Here is a 9,603-nt window from a genome sequence, read left to right on the forward strand (position 1 = left end):
TGTTCGAGTCACTATCACTTTGCAATGATTCAGGCTCCTTCCCTGGAGAGCAAGTTTTATCAGTCAAGAGACTGCACGGGAGCGCGCGCGACACACACACACACACACACACACACACACACACACACACACACACACACACACACACACACACACACACACACACACACACACCTCTGAAACTTCAACCCTCCGCGGCACCCACTGACCACGTCCCACAGCAAACCTAGACTAGTTCGGTTTTGCCGAACACGTCGATCGCTGTAGTACAAAAAAGCACAAAGAAACACAGAAGAAGAAAAAATCCATTAACCCACATACAGAAGCATGCCAGCATGAGAGACTGACACTACACAATGAATCTTCATAATACAAACGACGTGGAACCGCAGCTAGTCTCATACCTTTCTCAATGCAAGCAGATCAGTAACCTTCTACAGATGTAACACATACAATAATTTGCTTTGTGTTACGGTGGTGATCTTCCGGACTGATTTGGTCCTGTTAGTTGCGTCAGCTTCTCTCTTATGAAATGACCCACTGAAATCCACTCGGCTCTCTCTGACTCCTCCTCCATCCACAAAGCCTTACTTTTTATTTGTAATGGTGCCACCCACCTCCTTTACCTCACCTCATTTGAGCATCACCCAGTTTCACGTAAATCTCACACTTCCACGTTTACGTGATGGGCGAATCGTCAGTGCACTGGTCGGAAGGGGAAAACGAAAGGAGATCGCTGACATTTCTTGGAAATGAAATGCAGCCGTGCATCTTCTGCCGCAGGCCGCCTCAGTATCATTCACATCGGACCCGTTATGAAGAGATATCAAACAAGGTTTACTGCAGCAAGGAATCAGAGGACCGATACAGCACACAAAGTGTACATTCGATCCATCTTGTTCGTACTGGCTCGATATGAGATCAATCTTAGTTCCGCCCTTTCTCCCCCACCTCTAGAAATGTGCTCGTTAACCAGCGGCCATCTAAACTCCATGGCGACGGAGGCTGTGGAGCGACCTGATACAAGTGTATAAAATTACGGGAGGCTAAGATAGGGGTATAAACGCTAGAGGACATAGCTTAAAGGTGAAAGAAGGGAAAGCTTAAAGGGGATTTGCTACGCAAGTTTATTTTGACAGAGGGTGGTAAATGCCTGGAGCACGTTGCTAGAGGAGGTGCTAGAGACAGATGTGAGAGCAATATTTAAGAAGGCCTTTAAACAGTCATATAAATAAGTAGGGAATTGACAATGTGCAAGTAGTTGGGATTAGTTAGAATGGCATCATGGTTTGCACAGTGGACCAAAGAGACTGTTCCAGCACTCTGCTGTTCTGTTCTATGTACCTCCACTGCTTCCCCAATAAATTACATAATGTATGAAGAAGTATTTCGTCCTGTGACTTTTAGTTTATTTGACAATATGAGCTCTTGCTGTTGATGCTTCGGCTAAAGGAAGCAGCTTGCCCTTGCTTATTTTGGGAATGTCTTTCATGATTTTAAATTCGGATGTCATGATGATGTAGTGGTTGGTGCTCTCTATGTGGAATTTGCATGTTCTCCCTGAGACAATATGGTTTTACAGCATGCGCTCCAATTGTACGGTGCCTCAGAGTGCGGGTAAGTGGCTAGGGAATCAAGACAGGAGCTGAAGGGTACGTGAGAGTGGAAATGGTATCGCTCTACCTGTAGCCAATATGGACCTGCTCTGGTTTGTAGTTTGTCAAGAAACAGCTCAAATCACGAGTGACTGCAGATGCTGAAGGACCTCAGCAAGTCAGATAGCGTCTGTGAAGGCAGAGGGATGGTTGACAGTCTCGATGCATGGTCTTCAGGCCAAGTGTTGACTATGCCTCAGCCTCCAAACATGCTGCTCATCCACTGAGTTTGTTTTGCTTTCTTTGGGGACTAGCTGTTGGAATCCTTTCAGCAGTAATATCCCTTGCCTACATTTCCTACCTTGTGCATATATTTCCAAAAACTGAAAGGATGTTATCTTCAATGGTTTATCACCTTTAACTCAATACAATACATTTCTTTGTGTGGAACAGCTTAACAACTACAATAGAAAACAATTTGCCTAGTAAGCTCATAGGCCCTGCTTCCTTGGCTGCACACCAACTTTTAAGTTATCTAATGCACAGAGGAAAGAAACTGTGTAAGGGTTGAAGGGGGAAAGAAGGAGGTGTGCAAAAGGACCCAGCTGGACTAGCAGGAGACAGAGAGCATGGAGGTTATTTGAAATTGGACATCCAAAGTTCATGCTGTTTAGTTGAGTCTACCCAGACAGAATAATCCTTGAATGGCAAGGAAACTTAGATCACTAATCATATCATAACTTTCTGCAAGTCAAAAGAGCTACATTTTATTCTGAAATTGGCACAGAAGCCTTCTGGGTTAGCTTTTCTTGACTAAAGGGTGGATTAGTTAGCGATGCACTGATCATCTGGAATGAAAGTGTTGGTGTCATGGTGGCATAGTGGTTAGCACAACACTATTACAGCTCGGGGCATTCCGGAGTTCGGAGTTTGTTTCCGGCACTGTCCCTCTTCCCCCAGGAAGCATCGCTTTTCTCTGGCTTCAAGGAATTACTGAGTAGGCTAACTGGTCATTGTAAACTGTGCCATGATTAGGTTAGGGTTGATCAAGACTGTGGGATTGCTGGGGTAGCATGGCTTTGAAGGGCCAGAAGGGCCTATTCTGTGCTGTATCACTAAATATGTAAATGTGGTACTACATAGAAACATAGAAAACCTACAGCACAATACAGGCCCTTTGGACCGCGAAGTTGTGCCGAACATGCCCCCACCTTATAAATTACTCAGCTTACCTGTAGCCCTGTATTTTTCTAATCTTCATGGACCGATCCAAAAGTCTTAAAAGACCCTATCATATCTGCCTCCACCACCATTGCCGGCAGCCCATTCCAAGCACTCACCACTCTCTGTGTAAAAAACTTACCCCTGACATCTCCTCTGTATCTACTCCCCAGCACCTTAAACTTGTGTCCTCTTGCGGCAACCATTTCAGCCCTGGGAAAAAGCCTCTGACCATCCACATGCCAAATGCCTCTCATCATCTTATACACCTCTTTCAGGTCACCTCTCATCCTCCGTTGCTCCAAGGAGAAAAGGCCAAGTTCACTCAACCTATTCTCGTAAGGCATGCTCCCCAATCCAGGCAACATCCTTATAAATCTCCTCTGCACCCTTTCTATGATTTCCACATCCTTCCTGTAGTGAGGCGACCACAACTGAGCACAGTACTCCAAGTGGGTCTGACCAGGGACCTATAGAGCTGCAACATTACCTCTCGGGTCCTAAATTCAATTCCACGATTGATGAAGGCCGATACACCGTACACCTTCTTAACCACAGAGTCAATCTGCATGGCTGCTTTGAGCGTCCTATGGACTTGGACCCCAAGATCCCTCTGATCCTCCACACTGCCAAGAGTCTTATTAATAATAATCCATTCTGCTAAATACTGTGATTCTTTCCATCAGCTCTTCTGAACAGAAGGGGAAATCCCACCCACACTTACAAAATGCTGGAGAAACTCAGCAGTCATCATCTATGCAGTTGATGCTTTGGGCTGAGACCCTTCATCAAGACTGAAAAGGAAGGGGGAAGAAGCCAGGGTAAAAAGGTGGGGGAGGGGAGGAGAAGGAGTAGAGGCTGGAAGGTGATAGGTGAAGCCAGGTGGTTGGGGAAGGGAGAATGAAGGAAGAAGCAGGGAGGTAACAGGTGAAATTGGTAAAGGGCTGGAGAAGAAGGAGCAGAGATGAGAGGAGAGTGGACATGGGAGAAAAGGAAGAAGGAGGGCCACCAGTGGGAGGTGATAGGCAGGTGAGTGTAGAGAAGTGATAAGAGTGGAGCCAGAGAGAGGGGATGGAAGAAGAGGGAAGGGGGAGGGGGAAATACTATCAGAAGTTAGGGAAATCAATGTTCATGCCATCAGTTTGGAAGCAATCCAGATGGAATTTGAGGTGTTGCTCTACCAACCTCATCTTAGCAGTAGAGCAGGCCATGGACCAACATGTCAGAATCGGAATTGAAATTAAAATAGTTGGCCACCAGCAACTCCTGCTTTTTTCAGATGGAGCAAAGGCAACTTTGTCCTACTGGACACCAATCTTCTTTCCATTAAGAAAGAAATGAATTATCCATCCCTTAAGCATACAGTATCCACAACAGTTCTGATACTTGGGTGTAAATATTTTCTAAGTTGCATATCAGGATTGTGGTTGCCCTTAAACTGAATAATTTTTTTGTATTCTATGAAATGGAGCTTACCCGTTCCTACATCCTCTTTCATCTTTGCAGTATCATGCTGGTCAGTCTCACTCCACTGATCTCCTTCCTGGCACATATTCTAGCAAGTGCTGCACCTGCCCCTAAACCCCCTCCCTCCGGGCCTCAAACAGCCCTTTTAGGTGAGGCAACACTCTATCTGTAAACCTGATGGGATTATCTGTTGTATACAGTGCTCCTGACGCCGCTTTTTACTCTACAGCAGTGAGACCCAAAATAGATTGAGGGATCGCTTTGTTGAACATCTCTGCTCTAACTCTGCAAAAGACAAGATTTCCTGGTGCCTACTCATTTGAATTCAGCTTATGGACATATCTGTCCACTGCCTCTACTACTGTTATGATGAGGCCCAACTTAGGCTGGAGGAGCAACACCTCATCTAGTAGCCTCCATACTGATAGCATGAACGTCGACTTCTCTATCTTCACCCCTCTCCCTTTTTCATTCCCCATTTTAGTTTCCCGCTCCTTACCTGGTCATCGCCTCTGTCTGGTTCCCCTCCTCCTTCCCATTCTTCCATGGTTCACTGTCCTCTCCTATCAGAGTCCTTCTTCTTCAGCCTCTTCCACATATCCCCTCACAGCTTCTTACTTTATCACACCCGCTTCCCCACCCATCCACCTTCCCCCTCACTTGGTCTCATCTATCATCTGCCAGCTGGTATTCTTCCCCTTCTCTCACCTTCTCATTCTGGCTTCTGCCCATTTCCTTCACAATCCTGATGAAGGTTCTCAGCTCAAAACACGGATTCCTTACTCCCCTCCATAGATGCTGCCTGAACTGCTGAGTTCCTTTTGTGTGTGTTGCTCAGTATATCTAATAGCTTGTTCAATTAAAAATCACTTTTAATGTAAGAAACATACGTTGTTAATGCATGAATGTCAGTAGCAGAGCCATCCCCTTCCACCAGGAGTGATTTCATTGGAAACAGAGGATTATGACTAAAAATTAGCCTGATAGCCCCAGGTGCACAAAACGCTGAGAAACATTGATGTCAGCTGGGAAATTTATGTAGGGCTTGGAATCAATAAAGCAGTTTTCTGAAATGACACCTGTAGCTCAGATGGCTGACCTTGAACTACATTTTTGAATTAGTTCATTGACATGAAAAACTCACAGTCATGGATGAGCTACCTTCCAGCTGTACTGCACCTGAAAGAAAAAAAATAGTTGGCCTGCAGCAGGATGACTTAGAACCGATTCCCAGGCTTCACTGAGGAGTAACAGTGAGAGAAATGGGGAAAATAGCAAGATTCGCTTCTGTCAATTATATCAAGGAAGCCACACACACAGCATCAGGTTAGCTTCACTTCATTTCACAACTCAGGATATTTGATGACTAATAAAAAAAAAGCAATGAGGTGAAGACAAAGATTAATTTATACTACACCTGGAAATGTGTAAAAGGACTCTGAAGTTTATGTGCATAAATCTTTGGATGGAGTAGAACACAATGAAAGGTTTGTTGGCAAAGCATTTGGGATCTTGGAGTTCAGAAAATAAATAAGTTATTGTCAAAAGTGGTAGATTTATCCTGAACCATTGTAAGGCCAGGTTCAGTCATGGTATTTCCCTCAGTTCTGGTCACAACTTATTAGAAAGGAAGTGAAGGCCCTTGACAGATGCAAAACTTATTTCTGAGAATGATAACAGGAATGAGGGATTTTAGATATGTAGTTCAAACAAGAGATGACTCCTTCAAACAAAGGAGTTTGAGTAGGGATTTGACAGAAGTGTACAAGGATACATACAATAGTATAAGGTAGAGAAAGAAAAGCTGTTCATGTTAGAGTGTTGATGTTCAAGTAGTAGAGTAGGCCTCCGTTAGTCTCGGTAGACCATGGATTTGCGCCTTGGAAAGTTTCCAGGCCGCAAGCCTGGGCAAGGTTTCTTTTAATGTTAGACTGGCAGTTGCCCAAGCTGCAAGTCTCTCCTCTCCATGCCACCAATGTTGTCCAACAGAAGGGCATTAGTAGTTCATGTAACTGCTATCAGAAGGACAACAGGGCACAGATTAAAGACTCTGGGAAAGACACATCAGGAAGGTGAGACGAATAACATTTTTAGGCAGCAAGCGGTAATAACCTGGACCATGAAAAGTAGATAGGAATCTGAGGGGAATAACTTCACAGGGCTACAGCAACACAGTGACGTAATTGAATTGATTGGGCTACTGAACAGCGAGCTAGCCTGAACACAATAGACTATATAGTTTCCTTTGTGCTACGATGTCTATGACTCTATAAGATAACCTTTTAGTGTGTCTGGGGAGCTACATCAAACAAGACATTTCAAATACTGCAAATCTGAAACATATTGTGAATTCTCAGCAGGTCAAGCAGCATCTGTGGAAGGGGAAAACAGATATAATAGTACCTTGCCAGATTTGGTAAAACCTATTGGAGTTGTTGTAGAAGGTAAATGAGGTGTTACTACATCCATTGGGATGTATCTAGCAGTCGCAATCATAAGTGCCTGTCCATTTGCTGGAATACAGGGGTAGCACATGAGGAGACTCCATCTATTTTCTCCTTCTCTGCCTGTTTGCCTCTTTTCTTTGATACCTTCCATCTGTTGAAATGTATCTGTGGTTTTCTGAAGCACTGCTCACCTCACTGCCTTTGGTTCTAGGCTTCAGAGCTACAAAGCCTCGAGTCATTTACTGGAGCCATCCTGCCAATACCTTCAGGTCTGAAAGTTGTGAGCAGAGGTTCAGACATATACAAAGCAGAAGAAGTCCCAGAAAACAATGAGTGGCATTTTTTTCTCCTCTAAAGACTTTTGATAATACCTAATCTGTGATCTGAAGAACACCAGAAGAAATCCAGAGTCAGTATTACCTTAACCAACTGGTGCATCATTCATGTAAGTATTGTCTTTTCAAGTGGAATTCCTCTTCTTTCTTTCTCGCTCGTGTTTCATAGTACCTCTGATCTTTTTAACAACCAATTCACATCAGAATAATACTGTGCCTTGCATCCCAGAATCAGTTGCTGGAATCCTGTGCAAAAGGTTACACATGACATTATTAAGTTAAATTGTTCATCACTCCCATCCAAGCAGTTAAGACTTGTAACACTATGCTTAATAAAAGCAGACACAGAAATCCGATCTGCAATTCTCTTTTCCTAATAAAATTACTAAACTGGAATTTAAAGAAACAGCCAAATAATCAGAACCGGTCAGCTGGTTCTTTTTGTTATGTCATTATCATGACAAGAGAACATAAAAGACTCAGGGAAAAGGTCACATCAATTTCCTAACATGGATTTTCATTTCCATGTTAATAGCTTTTAGTCTCTCATACCTGTCACACTGGCAGACATCAGGCAATACATGCTTTAAGTTGGATTCTTCTTCATCCTTGATGTGGAATACTGGATGTAACTTGGATTGTGTGGAGAGGAGTATTGTAGAAGGATTCCATAGGTAGCAAGCCAGTGGATGTGGCTTGGTGGTGCTAATAAGAGTTAATTTACACTGGATGTAAGTCACAATGCCATATCCTTCCTCTATTAATTTCCAGGGTTCTTTTGGTTAAGGTTAATTACATTTTGGGGGCAGCATGGTAGCATAATTGTTAGTTACAGCAACATTTCCTAGGTTCAGTTCTACTGCTGTCCGTAAGGAGTTTATTCAATCTCCCTGTGAACACGTGGATTTCCTCTGGGTGCTCCGGTTCCCTCCCACATCCCAAAGATGTACAGGTTAGTAGGTTAATTGGCCACGTAGGTGTAAATTGGTGATGCTAGCATGCTGGGCCAGAGGATCCTGCTACTGTGCTGTTTCTCTAAATGAAACAAAAGGTTCCTTTAGCCAGCAACCCTTGATTGACAGTCAGGGTACAGCTCAAAGAATGTCTAAAGAGTTATAGGGTTGAAACTTATGGACATTGTGAAATAAACAATGAAATCAGCAAGTCAGCAACATGTCAAAGTTAATGCAAATCCGATATGCTTGAAAGAACAATGACAAATTATTTAGTAACTATTAAATGCAAGCAAGGAGGTTCTGCAATGCTGTATATGTGCCATGATGGCATTAGGCAGAAGGACCATGCTAATACTTACTTGAGACTTAATAATAATCAAGAGAAAGACCTCAGCACCTCCGATAGTCTGTTGCTACATTACACCATGATATTCTTAACAGTGTGAAAGTCATCAGTATATGTTAATTGCTCACCTGCTGGAAAAGGAACTGAAATTGTTTTATTATTTTCACATGTACCGAGAAACAGTGAAAGGATTGTCTTGCAAACTGTCCATCAGATCGTTACACAGTGTGGTGAGAACGTACGGGGTAATACAATATTAAGGGAGAATAAGGTCCAGCAGCTGCAGAGAAAGTGCTGTGCATGTAAAAAATAAGGTGCAAGTTAATAATGAAGTAGTTTGTAAAGTCAAAGGTTCAACTAATCGTACTAGGGGACTATTTAATAGTCTTTTAACAGCAAGGTAGAAACTGCCTTTGAACGTGCTGGTGTGTGCATTTTTGTATCTTTCGTCCAATGAAAGAGTGCAGAAAAGAGAATATCCAGAGATGGTGGAGGCTTTGATTTTGCTGACTGCTTTACTGGTGCAGAGGATAGAGACAGAGTCCAGAGTCCATAGAGAAGAGATTGGTTTCCGTGATGTGCTGAGCTGAATCCACAATTCTCTGCTGTTTCTTTGGTTATGTGCAGAGCAGTTGCCATTCCAAGCCATTATGCATCCAGATAGGATGCTTTTTATGGTGCATTGATTAAAAATTGGTGAGCGTTGACGGGGATTTGTCAATTAAAAAAAACTTTCTGAAGAAGTAAAGGCATCTGTGAGCTTTCTTGACATCTACATGCTTGGACCAGGATAGACTACTGGTGATGCTCAGTGCTGGGAACTTGAAGCTCACAACCCTCTCAGCTTTTTGTTTTGCTGACGTAGAAGGAAAAGTTGTTGTTATAGCAGCTCTCTGTCTCCATCCTGTATTGCAACTCATCATTATTTGTGATATCTATTGTGGTGGTATCATTTCAAAACTTGTTGATACAGAAAGTTTACTTTTTATTTGATTTATTTTATGTTAGGTTATGAAGTTAGTTTCAATCTACAAAGACTTAATTTCCAGAAATATATAAGCTAGAACATTGTGTTATGATGAAGGGTCTTTGCCTGAAAATATTAACTGTGTTTCTCTTTTCACAGGTGCAAACTGATTGGCTGAGTATTTTCAGCATTTCCTGTTATTAAAATAGAACATTATTTAGATTTAATCTGTGGTTGAATAACAGGCTGATGAGTCTTAAGATTAATTG

At 42.8% G+C, this 9,603-nt stretch overlaps 1 protein-coding gene across 1 annotated transcript in view; it reads right to left on the bottom strand.

Annotated features, from left to right (window-relative positions):
- The window catches only part of slc6a9 (solute carrier family 6 member 9), a 259,999-nt gene extending 259,477 nt beyond the window's left edge, over window positions 1-522 (bottom strand). The window contains exon 1 of the mRNA XM_059984128.1: window positions 405-522. The gene's annotated coding sequence lies outside the window, so the exon portion shown is untranslated. The remainder of the gene's footprint in view (window positions 1-404) is intronic.
- Window positions 523-9,603: the final 9,081 nt, after the last annotated feature.

Source organism: Hypanus sabinus, chromosome 11 (genome assembly GCF_030144855.1).
Source record: "Hypanus sabinus isolate sHypSab1 chromosome 11, sHypSab1.hap1, whole genome shotgun sequence".
Classification (NCBI taxonomy): Eukaryota; Metazoa; Chordata; class Chondrichthyes; order Myliobatiformes; family Dasyatidae; genus Hypanus; species Hypanus sabinus.